The sequence below is a fragment of the Cygnus olor genome, chromosome 4 (assembly GCF_009769625.2).
Source record: "Cygnus olor isolate bCygOlo1 chromosome 4, bCygOlo1.pri.v2, whole genome shotgun sequence".
NCBI classification, from domain to species: domain Eukaryota; kingdom Metazoa; phylum Chordata; class Aves; order Anseriformes; family Anatidae; genus Cygnus; species Cygnus olor.
The window spans coordinates 3,881,812-3,903,158 of NC_049172.1; the positions used below are offsets into that span (position 1 = coordinate 3,881,812).

Genomic DNA, 21,347 nt, shown 5'->3' on the forward strand with positions numbered 1-21,347 from the left:
TGATTATTACTATTTTTATGTGATGAGGTTTGCATCATGTATTTTTTGTTTGTACTTCTCTTCTAGTGAACTCAATAGGGGCAGGAACAAGAATCTGCTGATAACTGATCTGTGTTGTAATTGTGTTGGGTCTGGTTTATGTCTAATGATAAGATTCCTGTGTTTATGTAATTCAGACACCTGAAAAGAAAAATGGGAGTTTGGAGCTGCAAGAACTGAGATTTGCACAAGAAGGGAGTTTCACTTTCTGCTGATTCATAGAAAATAATAGGGATGAGGGTTGAGAGGTTATCTAGTCCATCCTCCTAAATCAGTGTAAGCCCAATGTGTTTTGTGCAGCTGCTGTGGATTTGGGAGCAAATGAAGAGCATTTGCATACTCGGAGGCCGCTAACATGGCCCTTCAGTGCTCTCCTTTCAGGCTGCTGCAGTGGTCTCTTCTACACCAGCCCTCCTAAGTTTTCCTTCTTCCTCTATAATGCTTATTTAGGGAGAAAAAGGTCTAAAAATACTTTCTGTCCCTGAAAAAAAAAAAATCCACTGTTGACGTTTTCACTGAAAACTGATGCAAAATCTTAAATTTCTGCATCTTTAGTCAGTAAGTTTACACCTGGATATTGGACTGGTGCATTTATGGAATGTCACAACTCACTGCCCTTGCTAGTGGTCTTTAAGATTAGCTGTTTTTTGCTACAATAACTGGGTGGGGTTTTTTGTTTTTTGTTTTTTAATCTACATTTGACAAACAAGTTCTCAGTGAAGCCCAAGCTCATGCCTCACTAGTGTAAGAATAGAATAGTTCAGTTGGAAGGGACCTTCAGAGATCATCTAGTCCAAATGCAAAATGCAAGGGTACCTTGTAAGCTTTAGGCCATATTAGAAAGGCCCACCTCCCAATGATATCAGTATGATGTGTTTGCTGATTGTCAGGAATGTTCTCTCTGGAAGAAAAGCTCTGAAGTATTAATGTTTGCTGCTTAATTTTAGAGAGATGTTTGAAGTATGTAGGTCAGGTGTAGATGAATAAGATGAGATGTTCTCTTGCATTTCTATCTGACTAGACACACTTTGTCTATTGTTTTTTCTGAAAGAAATTTTGCAAATCAAGCAACTGTAAAAAACTTAATCTTATTTTCCAGGTAGCTGTATCCCTTCTAGACCTATTACTATTGTGCTGAATCAATTGAGTTGCTGTAATTAATAGTCTGAAATTACCCCCAGGGTCATGATACTGCTCAGTTCTTTGCTTCACCTCTCATCTAGTCTCATATTGCAGTTATCTGTCTTGTCTGTGTAGGTATGACACCATCAGAAGCAGTTGTTCACCAACACAAAATATGATTTATTTTGAACTGGAACTTTTAGGAAATTCTATGAAAACTAAAACCAGCTCTAGTAAATAACGGTAATATTTCCTTTTATACTTGTAGTCAAGGTCTCCTCTTACTCCTTACAAACCTCCTCTTGGAGCTCTTCTTCCAGTGGCCTTTGATCTCACAACCACTAGCAACCACTTTTGATCGTACTTTCTGTCCACTGAAAATGGAGTATCCTTCATTGACACAGAAGGATATGGTACAACCATTTTGGGGCTGCCCTGCTCTTATGTCTCCTCATTGTGAAGCTTAACTTTCTCAGAGACATCTCTTAAGGCTTAGCCAGGATTCTCTGCTGGCAATAAAACTCTGGCTTCTGCTAGGCTTCTTTCTGAAACCACTTCAATTGTCACAAAAAAAATCTCATTCAGATATCTAAAAGCCTTCTTGTCAGACTCCTAAAAGGCAAACAGTGATGTGGATCTCCAGAGCTCACCCACTGGTTGTTGGGTTGTTGCTCATCCACCCGACTATCTCGATGAGCTGTGCCTAACTGCAGATAGAACTGGTGATCTCTGTAGCACATGTAAAAATAACGATCTTTTCTTCTTCCTCAGAAGTACAAATAGCTTAGAAATGTAAACCTTATTTTAAAAGTCATTAAAAATATTGGGAATTAACCAACCTGGTTTTTCATTTAAAAAATAATGTTCTTTTAAAAAAAAAAAAGTTGGAGCAAATCTATCAGTCTCATGCTCCTGCTGTGCAACATTACACCATTACATTGTAGCATCTTATCACTTTCCACATCAACAGCGACCACCAAGTGTGTAATCCTTAATGGATATGAGGAACTTCTCCCCTTCAGAGTCCGAAGTTTGCTTGCAAGGAACTGGAATTAATTCTCATCTACTAACTGTTCTGTCTGTTAAAATAATTTGGTTTTCATCTAGTCTTAAGATTAACTTCTCAAGTGTATCATCTTCAGGAGAGATAAGGCTTTGATGTCAAAGCAGTAAGTGATGAATCTCTCTTGCAAAGCTAATGTGTGTTTCCAGAGCTCTTTGGGTTTTCCTTAATTTTTAACAACATGTTTAATGTGTGCCCTTTTATTTCTATTCCCTAAAATTTTGTATGCCTTTGCTGGTGTTAATTTCTTTCTTGTCTTTTCTTCACTTTTTGCTTCTTTGAGGAAATCAATTCTCAAGTTTTTAATTAATTCTCCTAGCATTGTCATTATAATTGGCATGACCTTTGCGGTTTTACAGTTTTGGCTGATCTAATTGGCCAAGTGACACCCTCCTCATGTTTACTGAATTCCTCTCCTGACTGTAAAACCCCATTTGTTTTGTCTGGGTGACAGAGTTCTCTCAGCTGCAATCTTTGAAATTGTTTCAGAAGACCTTTTTCTTTCTTATCACTCTCCTCTTTATTTCAAAATAAATTGTATTAATTAGTTTTTAAATGAGAAGTTTAAGGATCTCTGTGTAGTCTCATTCTTATCTTTAAGTTCTTTACACTGAGGCTGTTCTCAATTAGGTTGTGATAGCTATTTATATCACTCCTGAATGTTCATCTCCAATTATGAATCTGTACAAAAGGCCAAGTCTGAATTTACATAGAACATACTTCAGCAGTTCTCATAATATAAATGACTGAAACATGATTAAAGAAACTAAAAGAGACCTGTGAAGGCAATTTAAGGTTCAGCTGAAGTCATTTAAGTTACTGAGGCTCTATTAAAATGGGAAAATCAGAATTTGATGGCAGAGTGGGGATTTTATCTTAAATTTGGAATCGTTAACTATTGGTCTGTAGATATCTTTTCTGTAATACTGAAAAAGAAATAAAAGCAGATCTCAACATCGTTGCACCTAGTTAACAAAAATGGTTTGGTTCATGTGTGCAATTGTAAATTTTACGGTTTGGCTTGGGAATGGATTTTCTCCAGTTACCTAAGCTGGAAAAATCCTGTCTGTCTTTTTTCTCCCAGCTAAGTACCCATAAACCTCAGGTGACCTTCACATAGTCAGTGTTTTTGTCATAAAACATTTATTTTTAGTTGAAAAGCTTGTTCGTAAATGTGGTGTAAATGAATGGCATGATATATCTGATGTAATAACTCTCTAGATAAAAGGTAGATTCAATCAATAGATTGAACACATGTGAAACCAAGGTAAATATGTAAATGGAATGGAGGATAGCAAACTGATCCTTGGATTTCACTGTTGTATAAAGTATTTATATGGTATCTTTTCTTTGGATTCTATAAATAGTGTGCATTTGTGTGTTGGTGTGACACCCAAGGATGGCCTACAAAGCAGCGCTTCCTCTCTTCCATAAATGAACTGAAGATGGTTGATAGGTGTTCAAACCCTGTCATTGCTCTATGTGCTTAACCTACAGCTGCTCTTCCCTTGTCAATTTGTTTAATGGTGTGGAATACATATGTTTTCTTCAGTCAGATTCTGTGATGGATGTTGTTTTCAGGATTCCTAAGGAATCTGGAAATACCTACTGCACTGAGGGTTGCGGAGAATTTTGAGCCAAAACCTGCTAATTTTTGGACCCTGATTTCTCCTGGGCACAGTTTAGGATCTGATGCTCAGCTACATCAAATATGGGGGACCAGTGAAATACCTGTGGACATAATGTGCAGTAGTAGCTGACTGCAAGCTCAGAGTTGTAATTTTAGCTATAACATCTAAATTGTGCTTCACTGTTCATTCAGCATTTTCTGATTTCTCTCCCTTTTTGAGAGCCGTGTGTGTGTGTGTTTCCTTGATTAGGCACAGGGTGAGGAAATGGATCTAACTGAAGTTGTAGTAACTGGGTATCCCCAACCTATATGGCTGCATTCCCATGCCTTGTGTCAGTGGGATTATGCCTGTGACAAATTGAATGCGAGTTTAACAAACATAACCCTACTATAGAGATGTCCTGTGTAAAGCTGAAAGTCTCTTCCCCTAGTTCATTAAACCACCTCCATGCTGACGAGTAGTTCAATGACAGTTTTTTCCATTTGTAAATGTTAGCTTCTTGCTTTAAAATTTCTTATCTCTAACACATCTAAACTGTAGGTCTAATCTGCAGCCCAGAGGGAATTGTACAATAACACCCTTTAAACACTGCAGTGCCTTCCCCCTAAGTGCTAGCGTTCTGGAGTGGTTCTCTTGTGCGGGCTTCTGCAAAGACTGGGATGTTTTCTCTAGCACTTTTCCGTAGGTCACAAAATCTCTCCACTGCTGTCCTGCTGAACGAGACCATGTCAGGGTCTGGGATCAAAGAGGAGCAGCCCAGGATCTTTACATTTACCGTCAGGATTGCAATTGAGCTTAATGCCCACCTTGCTGTGACTGATGTCCTGTCAGCAGTTAAATGTAGCTTTCCTCCTGGCTTGTATAAACACTTAGAAAGGAAGGCATCCCAAAAGCAGATGCACTAGCAAAAGGTTTGAGGAATCCTGCTTTGGAGTTTGTACACAAAACGAGACTGAGTTTCCTGAAAACAGGTCAAGTGCTCTGTATAAACTTGAAATCTCCAAATAGACTCATACAGATGAAGAATCTGATGTTAACTGTGAATTTATTGAAGTGGGTTAAAAATAAATCCGCAGGATCTGTCTGAAATATCCTGACTGCAAATGCCCATTCTGAAGGCACTACTCATATATTTTCCCTTTTCCTGTGAAGATCTACACTTGTTTTGATTTACTACGATTGGAGCGGCAGACTAGACCAGCACGCTCTGAGTTCTCTTGCAAGCTTTTTTTGACTTTTCATTCTTTCACTAGCTTACAAGTCAAGCAGGAAGCTTTCATTAATAGTCATTATCAGTCTACCCTCTGCCCTTTGTTTTCCCTGCCATCAAATAGCACAGAGCTGAGGGAAAGAAATTAAGTGCAGGCCATGATTGTGTCTCTTTTCATTACCTGTCAATTATCTTTCATGTGTTCAGCATGAAAAGGAAAAGAGGGTTGTGAGACTGAGGGGAACTAGGAAGAGTTGTCCCCTTTTGCCTGGTGAAAGCAAGAGAAGCAGGTGAGATGTAACATGCATCCAGCACACCATTAGCAATTCCCATTTAGCAGCATCCTTGAGCTTGGAAGCCACTGTTTTCATTTTGTACTTACACCTGCAGTTGATTCACAACTCCTATCGAGTACTGTCTTGAAAAATAAATCCTTTTCTATTCCTCTAGTGGTGCATTTGATTTCTTTTCTTTTATTTGGGCTGAGTTTATTTAAAGCTTTCTGAGCATTGAATCTCTAGTATGTGAGTAGCCTCGGGCAGTCCAATCTATCAGGAAGAGCGAGCACCTCCAGATAATTTATTGTGTTTCTCAGATGGCATATATGCAAAAGCAGGCTGTGAAAAATATCACTGCATAAAGAGATCATATAATTGTGTTTATCATAAAGAGGGCAGCGTGCTATGTACTCTTAATTGCCACTTCCACTGTAGTATCTTGGCACACAGATCTCTTTCTTTCAGCAGTACTACTTGTTTGCTAGAACAGAACCTCCCAGACAGGTAAATGGTGGTGTCACCATCACAGCAACCTCATAGGCATTTTGTAGGTGCAGGGTTGGGGCAGGATTTCAAGCTACTGCATTTAGCCACTTGTGTTTCCTGTGTTGTGAATAGCCGTGTTGCTGGAAATGGCTAATACACAGTGAGTGTATTTGTCTATAGTGCCTTTTTGCATGAAGCTCTCTTCAGATTTTTGGGGGTCTGCCTCTGTGTGGCTCAATGCAAACCAGAACATCAGGATTTGCAAAGTGTGTTGCAGCTGAAAGCTGTGTGTAGGTGTTAAGTATTAGTTATTCTGCATTTTCTGTAGTATCAGCATAGCGCGATCACTCCTCTGGCTCTCATCATTTACCTGAAGCAGGCAAAAAAAAAAAAAAAAACAATATCTAAGAAAAGTAAGCTGAGAGCAAACCGTGCCACATGGGAGCCAATTTCAAACCATTTTCCTTTAGGAATAACTGCAGCAAAATTCTTCTTTCTGTATTTGCCTGAAACAGGAAGTGAGGCTGCACAGTGCTGAGCTTTCTGCTCTTTCACATCCAACTCCCTATTGGAAAAATAACACAAGTGTTTGGTGCAGTGGGATGAGCTCGAGCGATGCCCCTTAACAGAAGAAAGCCACTCTCTCCTAACAGCAACCGAGTTTCAGCTCACTTAGAGCTTCAAGGAACTCCTGGGAGCATTGATCCTGTGTTGTCTTCCCTCCCTGGACGTTGCCTTCACAGAGAGGTTTGGCTCTCTTTACCTACTTATTTCCTTTGGGGCACCTCATGCAACATATTGGGAGGACACCAGAAACAAAATATTTAATTAACTCATCTCCCTAGGACTGTTGAGGAGGTAAAGATTCTCTGAGTGGCATTTTGCTGAATGAGATCAGTCAGAAGCAGACACATGTCCCCACCAAGGTAGCCAGGGCAACCCGTGCCATGTCCTTGTGTACAATATTGGTGACCTCCCCTCTTTCTCAGTTGCCACCAAGGCTCGGATCAGCTATGACCTCAGGAATCCCCCTAAACCTCTCTAAGTGGGATCCAAGTTAGCCAAACCCAAGAAGTCACTGTTCAGGGTAAGAGCTGCCCATCCTGTACCTCCTGTCTGCAATTGCTTCATCTGGTAAGGAGCACTCCTACAGCTTCTTTCTTCGGGGTGCCTCATTGCAGGACTGCATCCTGTCCGTGTCCCAAAAGGCTCACTGAGGACAAGTGGCCTCTCAGAGTGGAGGCCTTCCTGGTGGCTTTGAACCTGCAGCTGAATCCACAGGGGCCACTGTCCTCTGTTACAACTGAATAAATGAAGCTAATTAAACTTTAAGGTTTATTTTCTGAGCGATGAGAAGTGGGGATACATTTTTGACTGCTGCCACAGCTGTTGTCCTTATTCAGTTGTTGACTCTTCCCTACAACTTACTTGAGATTTGCTCTTTATAATTTTTTTGGCACCACTGAATGTGAAAGCCTGAGATTTATTTTTTGTTTTGTGTTTGGTTTGGTTGTTGTTGCTGTTGTTTTGTTTTGTTTTAACTTGATAGTAGATAGAGAAGGATTATTTTACCATTTGGTCATCTTAAACCAATTTCTTAAAGTTTCTCACTTTTAAAGCATTCCTTTTTAAAATTAAAAAAAAAAAAAAAATTCATTCCACTTGCTCTTGAATCTTAATTTATTCAGCTGGGATTAGATCTCATTAAAGTACCCCAAAGATATTGACTGTGCTTTTGTCCATAAAGAATAGTTCCCCTTCTCTTAAAATATAATCATGTAGTGCTTATTTGCAAAAGGAACTTAAATTGCATACTGGGTGGATTCTTCTGGACTAACAGAGAAAGATTTTGGATTTCTGCAGATGAAATAACACTGCACCCAAGTATATATTTTAGTCTGAGAACACAAGCTGAGTAAGAATAATAGTTATTTTTTCACAGATAATGGGAATTCAACTTTAATTAAATAAAACCAAGAAAGAATTGCTAACTGTAATACACAACATTAAATTATGAACACGTCCGATAAGGATACATAATATTCTGGAGCATCCCTGCAATTTGCAGCTATCTAAACAGTCATTTCATTATCAGGAGGGCTAAGCAAGGTAAAGAGAGGTGACACAGGAGCAAAAAGCTTAAGGAGAAAAGAGTGAGGAGAGGAAAGTGAGTTTGGCAGCAGCAAGACTGAGGCAGAGGGAAGGAGGCCTTGACTGATTCAGCAGCTCAAAAAACCCATGCTCAAGCTGTGAAAAGCAGCCTGGTGTTGGCATCAGCAGCACAATTCAAAGACAGAGGGCAGAAAACAGAGAAGCTGTGGTGGCTCATCCCTTGCCAAGGCCAGGCTGAGGGGCTGCCCTTCCACTCACTGTAACACTGGTTCTCTTAAGTCTCACCAGGCTAATGCAGATTTTTATTTTTTATTTTCTTGAAACTTACAGTGAAAATAGGTCATTCCAGGAAGCACCTATTTTTTTCAGCTCTGAGACATTATTTTTGGATCCCAAAACTCTCAGAGTTTTCAAAGAGCAGCTGAGAGACAAACTGCAGTACGTGATCAGCTTTGACGTTGTCAGAGCTTTCTTCTTTATCAACATCTTTGAAAACCTTATTTACAAAGGAGTAGTAAAAGTTAATGTTCAATGCATGGCTTGAATTTCAGTGCTGTCAGAGTGCTCCTTTTTTTAGCGGGCTTGCAGCTACGTCTCAAGCATGAGCATCAAAGATTCCAGGCAAGTGCCAGAAAGCAGATAATCAAAACACTTATCAGGGTCTTCCGTGGGCTCTGCGGAGGCAGGCACAGCTCCTCCTCCCCTCTCGAGCCAGCGAGATCCTTCTCCCTCCCACCCCCTGTCCTGTCTGCTTTGGGGCAGTGGCTGTCCCTTATCGTGTCCGTCTGGTGTCCTGTGCCGTGGGACTGCTCAAGGGCTAAGGGTGATACTGCTAACTGCGGGCATCTGGAGCTTTGGAGGGAGTCAGGGCAAGTGAGCAAACTTCAGATATATAGCACTTTCATTTAGATGCATTATCACCTCTTATCTCTAAGTTATATTTAATCTAAAGGCCTCTCTGCCTTGTCTGCTGCCAAATAAAAAAGGAGTCCAGATATTCTGGCAAGGTTTATAGATGGGATGTAGAATAAAATCCAAATAAATACAGGCAGAAAAGGCTGGAGACAGCATATTGCTAGCCCCTTTTTGATTAAGTTGTTTTACTGGAGAAAATGGTTTATTTTGGGTCATTCCATCTTTTCTCTGCCTGTTGGGGGGCAGAGCTGCAGGCAGGCAGTGCTACTCATAAATGCCATGCTGCTCCTTCCACTAAATTAGCCGAAAGGCAGTGTTTCTGTCGGGCAAGTTCAACAGAAGAACGTTAGTAATTTAGATGGTATCGAAACATCCAGCATGATTGCAGGACCCTTAGTACTGACTTCTTGGCTCACTCGCATAAATCTGTAGGCTTTGTTCTGCTCCTGCATACCATGGCCGTGACTGCCCCAGGTCTTCACTGCCTGCTGCTACTGCTCGGTACAGGCAGCAGAGCAGTATCCTTTTGGTCAGAACTGGATTTCTGAATTGAAAACCATCCCTCAGGAAGATTCAGCCATCTGAAAGGGCCATGAGTACGTCCCTTAGTAGTCACGAGATGCTGCTGGGAAGAAATGCAATCCCCACAACTTAAATACTCAAAGCCCAATGTTGGTCACCAGGGAGGGCAGCAGGTCTCTGTTAGCAGAAATTCAAGCAAGACAGGGAGAAACAACACTAAATTTTTACCACAGTTTCTCATTGTTTTTTTTTTTTTAATAGGTCTTCATAGATTTGATGTAGTGTAGATGCTGGAATCACCCACGCCTTTAGCCAGTCCTGTAAACCTGCCCAAGGAAACAGAGCAGAGCAGATGTAACTCTTCATACATCTCGCACTTGGTTGCCTGATAGTAAATAGAATTTGCCACCTATTGTAATCTGATTACATAAAGCAAGGTTGGTAGTACTGCTAGGCACTGATTTAAGGCTGAGATATTCAAGGTCACTGATCTACCCCTTACTTACACAGCCTGTCAAGTGCTGAGGCATATTTATGGGGCAGTGGGGGAGGAAGTTTGTGCTTTTCCAGTGACTCTCTCAGACTGTCTGTCGGTCAAGGAGCTTTGAACACAAAAATAGTTTGATTTTATTTTTAATCTCATTCATTTCTGCTACTCCAGAAATGTTTATTTCTCAGATAAGCTTTTGAAACAAGCAATCAGACGGAGGGGGGGACCTGAGGGGTTTGCAGTGGTTTGAGGCCATGGACCTTGCAGGCTCCCTTCGTTCACGCTGATCAAACGCTGGTTCAAACTTCTGTTGTACTTTGTAGCTTTTTATTTTTTTATTGAAATGAGACCTGAAAGTTGCTTTGCCAAACATCTTCATGTCCTGGGAAGAGCAAGAAGAGCAAATGCACCTCTTTCCTAATCCTGGATAAAATGTTATGATAAGCGTTTCTGGAGGGTTGTTGTTATTTTCAAGAAGAAAAAGATTGATAGGCAATTTCTAAATGGAGTTTGCTGAGTCAGACAAGTCCTGAAGCCAAGTTCTGTAATGGAAGTAGGAGATACAATAATTTCCAAAGCATTACTGTTTTATTCCATAATTGACAGTCCCATGCACATGGGTGAGACCTACCTCTCCCACTGGGACTATATAGTAAGAGTTAGGGGCTGGTTCTGTCAGTACAGGGGAGGAGGAGTTAGGGCAGCAAAATGCCTTTGTATACTTGAAGCAAGATGTAAATATCCAACTGACCTAAAGCAAAGAAGGTACCTTCTTATCTTGCAAAGCATGTTCACTCTGGGAAAAGAAACAAAGCATCACTGATTTAATTTTAACTAAAAATATTTAACTAATAGTTAACTTCACTCCACTTAAAACATTGCAGAAGGCATTGGAATAAAATGGCATTTACCTGTACCTAGTACACAGTGATCTAATACAATATCCTTCAGCTTCATACAGTATCTAGCTGTATACTGGGATTAATTTCACCGTGCAATGCGGTAAGAGAAAAGTGGGTAACAATTCCGGCAATGCATTTTCTCTTTCATTATTTGGTCTTTTCCATATATTTTTTCTTCAGTTGCTCCCCTGTTCTGTCTTAAACACACATAAGCAAGTATTGGGATCAGCTCCAAAATGCCTCTCTGTAATTAGCGCTAATTTCGTAAGCCAGCCATCATTGATTTGGGAGCATCCGGCTATAATCAGCACCAGCGCTCCTGGGCGCAGTTATGTGCACTGTCCTGCTAGAGCAGATAATTCAGGTCTGGCACCAGTTCTGACTTTGTTAAATTCAGCTGTGGGCTGTGACTGTGAAAAATCCCTTATTTCTGAGCACAAGTTTTAGCAGAGTGTCTATCCTGCGACGTTCATTTTACATCTTTTTTCTGGCGGTGGGAGTGGAACTGGGCCAACAACAACAGAACTCAGCTTTTTGTTGAAGAAGTTGCTGTAAGTGGAGGAGTAAAGTGTTGGGCATACAAACTTCTAACTAAGTAATGAAATGTGCTCATATGATACGGTCTCAACAGCAGGTAAGGAGAGAATGGGGTCTCCTGCAACATGTTTGAGGCACTGGCAGAGCTCCATGACTCGACTTCCTCGCTCCGCTGGAAAGGCAGGACAAGTCCTTGGTAGATGCAGAGTATTATTCTCCCTATGTGCCTCGACAGCTCCAAAGGGAAATTCAGCTTGTTGTACATGCAAGCTTCTGCCCAGATGACAGTGCTCTCTCCTACCTACGCAGACAGAAGATGGGCTGCTGTCAGCGTTATGTTGTGTAACTGGCACCGTGTTTTTCCCATACAGCTACTGTCAAGGCAAAATTGTTACTCATCTGTAGAGTAAAACTGTAACTCAGGGGTCTTCATCCCCTTAGACTGCCTAAGCTTCTTGCTGAAAACGAAGTATGCAGTCTGTACGGGCATGGGCATATGACTGCTGGTGATACCAAGTGTCCAGAGGTAAACACCAGGCAGGCTTTTAGTTGGTAGCTGCCTCCAGTTGCCATTAACAAGCAGATGAAAGGACCAGCTGGAGTCTTACCAGTGCTCAAAAACCAAAGGCAGTCACACAGTGACATTTCCATGAGCTGCCCTGTTTCCAGCAAAATGATTTTTCATGTTGGTTCTGCCGTGCAGACTTCCAGCAAGGTGCCTCAGCCCAGCCTGCACAATGGAAAGAAGAGGTCTTGCAGTAGGGATTGATGCTGAGATGATCACTGACCATGAGCAGAAAAGTTGATTGCCATACAGTCATATGAGAGAGAACAATCTAATTCAAGAATTAATTCTTAGTTAGGCATCCCACTTACTTACAACTCTGAAGTGACTCTACACTGAAATATGCAGTAGTTCAAAAGTAGCCAGCCCCTGTCTCATCCGATCCAAATTCTCCTAGTGTAGGATGTCTCTTTTTTCCAGACTGAAAGTTGAACAGCAGCCTGATTTCTTTGTAAGTTACTCAAGAGTCTCAAAATTTCTCTGATAGTTTAGCATCATTTGCAAATGGTTGTGCTGCATATGAATGGCTGTTTGTAATAGGAAAAAAAATATGCGGACAGTGGGATGGTTTGGAATTCGAGCAGACAGGTTATGGCAGTTCTATTTATTTTAAAAAGGGATTTCCTCCTTTTCATTTGGAAAGCCCCCTCTCTTCACCTAGCACCACGTATGCCAAGGCCAGCCTAGGAGTGAATCCCAGCCCCTTACTGTTCTGCTCACAGCCCTCATGACTGCAAGCAGTACTTTGGCCTCTGCTAAGGACAGGTTTTTAAAGCACTACAATGGATCATTTTGGGAAATGGCCAGCAGAAGTTCCCGTGCATGCATGCAGGGGCTTGGAGCAGATGTCACCAGTTTGGGAATGCTGCTGGCATCCACCTGAGCACTGTGTGGGGAGCAGGCTTCTGCTCTGTCCTTTTGCAAGCCTTGGAGCAGGGGCTGAAGGAGCTCTGCTGCAGTGCTGTGCTCTCCCAGGCAGCCTCTCCCTGCACGTGCACAGCACCACTTGCATAACCAATGCCCAAGTGACCACCAGATGGCCTTCACGGAAGCAAGGAGATAAGGTCAAGGGTTTTCTTTCCAATTCGTGGGTAGACACTGCTTCCAGTCCTGTATAATCAGATTCCCTGCGCACCAGCTGACTTCCTAAAGCATAATACAATTGACGAGTAGAAAATTGTTTATTATCCTCAGAGCACTCCAAAGGTAAGCAGCAGTCCCTGGTATTCTCATGGTACAGAGGCAGGACAGGGATGTGAATTGTTAAGCACATACGCTCGCTCTTCACGCTGCTCTGCAGGGCAGTGGTGTCCCCAGCTGGATCAGGTGGGCTTCGTTAGCCACAGAGCAGATAATGACCCAGCCATGATGTGCTGCAGAGCATGTCTGAAGAAGCTGGATGAGTTATGGAGCGGTGGCTTCAAGCTGGGATTCACGCTGCAGCAATAAAACCGCTGCAACGGGAGCTAACCTAAAGGGTTTCTACCTGAGGAGTGTCTGCACTCCTCTGTTGAGGCAGCGGTGCCTGCCCGAGTGGAGCAGTGATAAAAACCCAGCTCATCTGTCTTGTCAGGAGCTAACTATTGAGCTGTGCAATAGCCGGCACTGGTGGTGTTAAGTCCGGCCCTTCCTGTGGCATCCACTCAGGTCTGCAGAGTCTCAGCTTCTTCTCTGCTCCCACCTCACCTTCACTCTGCTGCAGCCCAGGGTCATCGGTCTGTGTGTGTGCAGACTTGGAAACACACAAGTGAATTCAGTCCATTTATTGACTTCAATTAGATGGCAGAAATAGTCCTCAGCTCCTCTTCCAGGTTTAGGGAAAAGCCAGACCAAAATACCAATGGATTTTTCCTTTCACCTTCAACAGAGACTTGGGAAATGCTCCTGTAAGTCTATAAGCGTGGGCCCTACCTTTCATTGAAGTAGATCACTACCAGTTTCCTGCCTTTGCCAGAAACATGCCACGTTACACACTGTGCAGATGAGTAGCAGCACTTCTGAGCACACACACGCACGTAAAACCACCACAGCACATCAATGCTTGTTGATTACTGCATCGTGCACACGCTTCTGTGCCTTTCATTCCTCCGTTTCCAGCCTCTACAGAGTGCAATAATGCTGTTTGCTGAATTAAACACTGCTTTACCCAATCCCTTAATACATTTTAGAAAATGAATAACAAAAGCATTAAGTGCTTAGTTCAGAATTAGTTGGCATTTGTGATAGCTGTGGAAACTGCTCCTGATTCAGGAGAATGAAAGCACCAAGCCATGGGGACCAGCTGAAGCAGAGCTCTTCTCCTGGCTGGGGGAAGTTCACTGATCCACGCGAGGGAGGAGTTTTAGCTTCCCAGCAGCAGGTTTAGGTTAAAGCATTAGACCCTATACCTTTGAGGAGCGGTGTTTTCTGCAAGCACAAATCCTACAGGTCAAGCTCTGGCAAGGCAGTCGTGGGATGTGGCCCCATTGAATATTTCCCCCCAAATAAAGTGGGGGCAGAGGGCTACAGGGGAGCAGCCAGTGGTCCCTGCAGAGCCTGGAAGAGAAATGGGGTAGGAAACGTGGGCATCCCACACCCAGAAAACCACCATCACAGCAAAGGAAAGGGTTGTTTGTCATGTGCTTCAGGAGACAAGGTGTTTCTACAATATTTCCTGCTACGTGGGTTGAGAATTCAAACCCAAATCTTGACTATTAAATGAATAAAGGTGGGGCTCCTAACAGGGACTTCGGACACAGCTGGATTCAGAGGTCAGATCTGCTTAATTCTGGGCCATCACTGATTGCTGCCTCATAGGGTGCAATAAGGGTCTGGGTCAATAAAGCCTAGAACAGGGTCTTTAATTAAATGTTCCATTTTGCTAGGGGGCAGGTCAAAGCGCTGTAGGTATTTGTACTCTTTTTCAGCCCAACCTAGAGCCCCATTTTGGCACAAAACCAATATTGTCATCCCAAGATGGGGCCAGTCTCTCAGATATTGGTTACAAGAGGACATCCCTCATTCAGTTCTTTGGCCAGCCAGGAAATTGCACTTTTGGTGTCTGACCTAGCCACAGCTCTCCCTCATTTCTTTTCCCTCTCCCAGCCAGGTTTCAATTAGTGCATCATGGGCAGAGACCCAGGGTGGAAAACACAAAGGGACTGCTGAATGCAGTGGTCCTTGGGAGCCAGCACAGAAAGAACTGAGGAGAAGATGAGGAGGTTTTGCAGCTCGTGTTCACACAGGTGCACAGAAGCCTGTTCCTGCTTGCAGTAGCTGCAGTTGTTCCTGCTAACAAGTCTCAGCTGAAACGGCCTGGTTTTACAATTGACAAAGGCTGCTTGTGCAGTGTCTAATGGTTGAAATAGAACTAGTTTGGATAATTTTTTCTTCATTTTAGTGCATTATATATTTTGTGAAGGCATTCCCTGTAAACCTCCATTATGTAAGACTGTTTTAAAACATGCTTAAGCTCCACGAAAAAAAAATCTGTTTTAGTTACATGATCAATGTCTTCCTTTAGTATGCCTTTTTTTTTTGCATGCTACAGACCTCTCTTTCTACCCCATTATCTTCACAGGAGGGTAAAGAGTAGCGCTATTACTGCTCCAGGATTAGGGTTCTATAAATAAAGCATATAGTGAGAATTACCACGTCTAAATAGGATTAGCATTATTTTTCCACTTATTTTTTAGGTGGATTATTTTTGTATAATTTATTCTCACCCATAGAAGCAAAACAGCTTCAAGCTTCTCACCCTCTTCTCACCTTCCCCTGCCTGCTGAACATTGTCTTGACGCAAAAGTCCCTGGATAAGGCCAGAGGCCAGGTCATACATGAAATGGGATCTGGGTCTTTTATTTATTTATTTATTTTATTTTATTTTATTTTATTTTATTTTATTTTATTTTATTTTATTTTATTTTATTTTATTTTTTACCACTGGCTAGGCCATCAGCAGAGGGAACAGGCTCCTTGCCTTGTACCCAGCTCTGCGGATGGATGTTTTATGTAGTGTGGCTGGAATCCTTCACTCATTTAAAATCCAGGCTGGTGGGAATCCATTTGGGATGCTCCTAACAGGAACCTCCCCTGGAGACAAGGACCACAACCAGGTCCTGTCTCACCACACAAGAGGAGCAGCCCCTTGGAGTGGGTGTCTCTGCCTTTCACACTGCAGGTCACTTCCCCAGGAAGGAGGTATGGGGGCTCTCTGCTTTGTGAAAGGCCCAAACCAAAGGGGATTTTGGAAGATGCCTGTCCCGTCCCTGTGGAGGACACCTGTGTGAGCTGCACTTGCCAGTATGTAGACAAGTGAAATGCTAGTTTGCTTGTTCTGAGGGGATTAGTCCCCAAAAGAGGATTGCAGATGCAGTGGGGATACTGCTGCTTCCAGGGGCAGGTGGCAGCTGGGGAAATCTTGAGGGCACCTGCCTGAAATGTACGGTACCACAGGTTCATTAGTGCCACTGTGTCCCCTGGCAGATCCGAGACATTTCAGAGAAAACTTTGTTAAACATTTCTGTTAAAGTGAGAGAAAGAAACTGCTGGGCTTTCTGAGGACCCAGGAGTTTTAAATGAGCTGGTTGAAGAGCTGGGTATTTCTAAGATGGATTTTAAATAGCTCTTTAGACAAAGGAGGAATCTCTGGAGCTGTGCCAATACTTACAAACAGAAGATGGCATGCCCCAGATGCTTTCAACTGCTTTTTCTCATTCTGACATTAATTCTGGGTAAAATATTTTCAATGAGATACAATAAAACAAATGGAGGGGGGAATTAATGGATTTATAATTATTACTTATTACTGTTTATTAAACAGCTTCAGTGGGTGCTCTCACATTTGAAACAGATTGCTAGAGAGACTATCAGCTGGGGTATCGCTGAGGATATATTGTGCTTAGACATCCGGTAAGGATTTGACTACATCTTACACAATGTTGTGAATAATAGATAAGAATGCTACAAAAATTCCCCTAGCACACGTTAAAAATAAGATAGCTAACAGCTCTTCAGTCGTGGCCATGGAGCAGGTAGCTCTGAGCAAGGGTCTGTGTCTCCAGCGTAGTCAGCTGGTGTCTGCTTCATGGCCACTTGCACATGGGCTATAGATGTATGTCTATAATGGTATGTATTATTACAGATATAACGTCACCAACATGATTGGGATGGCAGCAGGGTTGGGCTTAAAAGTCATAAGGAGCAATGTGGTTCTCCGGATAAAGTAAGAATAAGCTAAACAATATAGTCATGAGCTGAAGTTTATTATACACATATATAATCTGGGTGCAATTTAGACAAAAATCGTGAGGGGAGGAAATCTTCCTGCTCCCCAGGCAGTGGTGTCTCTGTGAAGGATTGGAAGCAACAGTGGGTAGTCTGAGCTTGTCCTTGACAGGGCAGTCTGTAATGCAGCCCTTGGAGGTACAAACACCAGTAGCTCCAGCAGCGATGGCGTGAGGATATTGTCTGTGTGCCCGGCACTGGAGAGAGCATTAATGGGAAACTGCGTCCACTTCTCTCACCCACCATTCAAAAAGGATATTGGCAAGCTGAAACAGGTTCAGAGAAGAGCTATGAGGACAATTAGAAAGCTGGAAAATAATTATTATGGGCAGAAAATCCTGAATCTAGGAGCTAGTATCTGTCTCATCAAATGAAAGCTAAAGGGTGAGTTGTGGGCAGTTCATAAAAGCCTACTGGGGAGGAAAGCTTTGGTAATGGTTCTGTACTGCAGTTTTGAAGCCAGAAGAATGGGACTAGAAATAAGACGCAGAATTTAACAGTGAAGTTAAAGTTTATGGCAGCAATTGGTAAAACAGTTTTATTTTTGTTGTTGTTGTTGTTGTTTTGTTTTTCTAATAGCCACACTTAAATGAGAATTAAGATGGGGGAGTGCTGCCCAGGAGTCATCCCTGCTGGCCTCAGGAGCTATGCATCTCAGAAAACTACCAGCAGTATCTCAAACAATATGTGAGTTAAAATTGCATGATCATTCGCACACTGATAAATACAGGTATTGGGTCAGGGTCTTACATAAAATCCGTTCCTTTCCCTGCTTTGAAAGTTGAGGAAATTGTTCTACACTTCTCACATGTGTATAGAAAATAGGCACCTTTCCAGCACGCTGCCTGTTTTGTGGGATATAAGAAGGTTCAGGTGTCTGAGAACAACATGAAAAAGGAAGTGGAAAGGATTGGTTGGGCAAATAACATGGGTAAGGATTGGGGCAACAGAAGTAGCAGAGAAGCTGAGTAAATTCCTGCTACCCAGAGACGTCTGAGAGAAATGAAGTTTTTCACAAATACACAAAGGTGAAACGAATCCTAAAAGGAAAACAAATGAGGGAGGGATTTGTGTTAAACATCTTTTTACGCAGGTGTCCTCATTCATGAGAGAGTAAGGGAAACTGCAGATGATCTGAATGTATAAGAAGCTGCCATGGAGGCAATAGAAAAGAAGAGACAAAAAGGCTGTAGAGGATACAACATGCACATAGAATAACTGTGAGATTTGCAGAGAAAATACGTAAATTACCTCATTGAGGCAGAGGGAAAGATGGAAATAATCCAAAGGAAGGGAGAACTCTACAGAGCAGTTAGGCTGCAAGGTAAGTGACATGAGCCTGTGGTGTGATATAGAGGTTTTAATACTTGGCAATAGCTCGGGATTTCAGGTGTAGAAACACAAGCTGAGGGGCTAGGCTCTACCTCTAGGAGGTCTGCTGCACATTCCCAGGCACAGCATCTGCTTTTCTCTTCTGCTTTCCTGGGTACAGAGATACTTCTATCACGTCATCAGCCCTGTGAGCTGAAATAGCAGCAATACAAGGCACACTTGGAGAGACTGAAATGGGTCTCATAGGGCTACTCTCACCCAGACGTGGGTCAAAAGACATTTGGATCAGAATTTAGCTAGGGTATTCTGGTATTTCACTGGCTTTATCTGAGCTGACCTTTGAAGTGATTGTATGAAAACTGATGAGGATTTGTCTGAGACATGTTGCTAGAAGTTTGGGGCTGAAACTGGGGGAAAATGAGCCCAGAAGTGACCTGCAAACCTGGGTGTTGCTTGGCTGCCAGACAGGGGATTCCTCTAGAAAACTTCTAGTGATATTTGTACCAGCCTTGATGAAGCACCAGTAAAATGTGCAATAAAGGAAATCTTTCAGATGCAGGGAGATGGATTGGATGACCTACTAGGCTTATTCCATCTTTAACTTGTGATGACTTTATGAAAGCACTTTGTCAGCTCCTCACTAACTACTGTGTACTTAGCTCTGATCAGTCCTGTCAGATTGCCGTTTGGGAAGTTAGATTTAGCTATAAATTCCTGTCTGAGTCTCTCTGAAATCCAAAAATAGAATAGTTGAGAATGTATGAGCTGAGTTATGGATCAAATGTGTCACTGCAGGAACCAAGGACAAAATGTGTGACATTAAACTGATGTCAAAGAAAAAGCCTCTACTTGACTATTTCTCTGCTCGTGGAGTACATTTTTTCAAGCACAGAGCTCTGTCAAGACATTAGCTAATTAATCCTGACAGGATGTCAGTAGATCATTATTTACACCTCCATTTTCAGACAGAAGAAGCAAGTTTAGAGAATTCTTCCATGTTAAAACTGGAACGAGGAGCACGAACATCTTGCCTGTTGCCCCATGCTGAAGTCTCCAGTCCATACTGCCACCTAATGCCTGTCTAATATATGTGAGGAAGTGCAGCAGGTGCTTTGTTAGGAAAATGAATGAAGTAGATATCTTCTAACTATTTACAATGTTTAATAGTTTAAAAAATATATGATATATAGAATGAAAAAGAAATTAAAAAAAAAAAAAAGAAAGAAAAAGAACAAGAACAGGTGATATAAGTCTGATTGTATTTGCATGGGAGGAATTTCTCCTGTTGTGTTTGTAAGAGGTTGCAGACAGCCTTCCCGTGCTGGTCTGGTGCAGATGTGCCCCCGAGAAGCTCAGTGCACAGCCCAGGCTCTTCCCTGCCTTTCTGAACATCGCTGATGTACCACCCTGATACCTGCTGGCTGGGGCTGACAAGGGTTTCCTCATCGCTCAAGGGGCTGCATGACTGATGTTCCCCACCACGGCCAAGGTAAGCATCAGGGCATGAGCTCCTCCTTTCTGCCAGAGGGGGAAACAAGGCCAGCCTGTGAATCTCAAGTCATTTTGGAGACCTCAGGAGCCCAGGCACCTCAAGCCATCACTTGTGATTACAACAGCTGCTTTGCCTGATGTGCTGATAAGGCCACAGACTTGTCATGGGACTGCAATGTTGAAATGCTGCTCCTTCCGTAGCAGTAGCTTCTATCGCATCATCAGTCACAATTTCATCAGTTTTCAAATCTGCCACACACAGTTATGGTCTCTATTATTCACACATTCAGCTGTAGCACAGCAAAAATGAGAGCTACACAGGCCCCTGTATTGCCTCTAAATTGCATGCAGCTGCTGAAGCAGCTGGATGCATCCACACTGGTGCTAGACCAGCAGCAGATAGCTCACACAGCCACCAACTGGACATCTGCAAGACACCAGTGTCCTTGAAATAAAGAGATGTGACATACTTGTTGCACTGAGTTACCATTAGAGTTCACTCTCGTTACACACCTACGCTCTGCAATAGCTAAGGAAACATGCTTGTAACTACAGTATGCAATTAGGGGGTGCCCAGAGGCAGTAAAAAGCAATCATACCTCTTTTTTCTCACGTTCTGTAGCGGCTAGAATATTCCATTAACAGTAATATTTGCATGTTCTTGTTATTCACTCAGCAATTTCCCCATGACTATTAGATTTTATTAGTATTAGTTTAATAAATCCTGGTAGTTTGTTGTCCAGGGAGCGTGAGCAGCTTTGCCACTGAAAGAAAATAACAAGGAAAAATAAATCATTTCGTCATCTTGTTACCATTGTTATGGAGGTGAAATTCTATTTTCCTCTATTTGATTAACATTTAATGGTGGAAAAATCAAGACTATACAAGCAGTGTATGTTTTTAAATACAATATGCTAAATGTAGGGCTTTGCTGACAAGCAGGGAAGCCTTTCATAATGAAAGCCAAGCTTTTACCATCGGAGAATATTTCTGATTGCCTTTCTGGCCATCATTCATAAATCTCTTCCTAATGTAATTAGGGATTCATCCAAAATCAGAAATCTATGCAGAGAAATGCAATCCTATGCCATTGAGGATTTGGAGATTTCAGAGTTTGGTTTTGCCCTAATTCTCGAGGAAAGCCAAACCACTCTGAGTCCCCGCTGTTGGCACTGAAGATATTCTTACCCTTGACTAACGTAGGCTGCATAGCAGGTTCTGCTCGAGCCTTCAGCCATGGAAGTCCCCAGAATTTTTGCCCACCTGTCAGGGATGTGTATGCCAGGCAGACTAGTTTCCCTGGCATCTTTTTCCCCAGAGAAGAGAGCTGCCAAGTGACTGGGAAGTGGGGCAGGCAGCAAACCTGCCTGAGAGATCTTGCTTTCCT

The 21,347-nt window shown here is 42.4% G+C and overlaps 1 long non-coding RNA gene across 2 annotated transcripts in view; it reads left to right on the forward strand.

The window, feature by feature from the left end:
* LOC121069999 overlaps window positions 1–19,626 on the forward strand; it is a 49,593-nt gene extending 29,967 nt beyond the window's left edge. Inside the window, exons 1-3 of one of the 2 annotated variants that reach the window (XR_005819817.1) lie at window positions 17,173–17,521; window positions 17,717–17,824; window positions 18,231–19,626. This is a non-coding gene — a long non-coding RNA (uncharacterized LOC121069999). Of the gene's footprint in view, window positions 1–17,172; window positions 17,522–17,716; window positions 17,825–18,230 lie in introns of those variants that run through there. The other variant, XR_005819816.1, reaches the window with a different exon arrangement.
* Window positions 19,627–21,347: the final 1,721 nt, after the last annotated feature.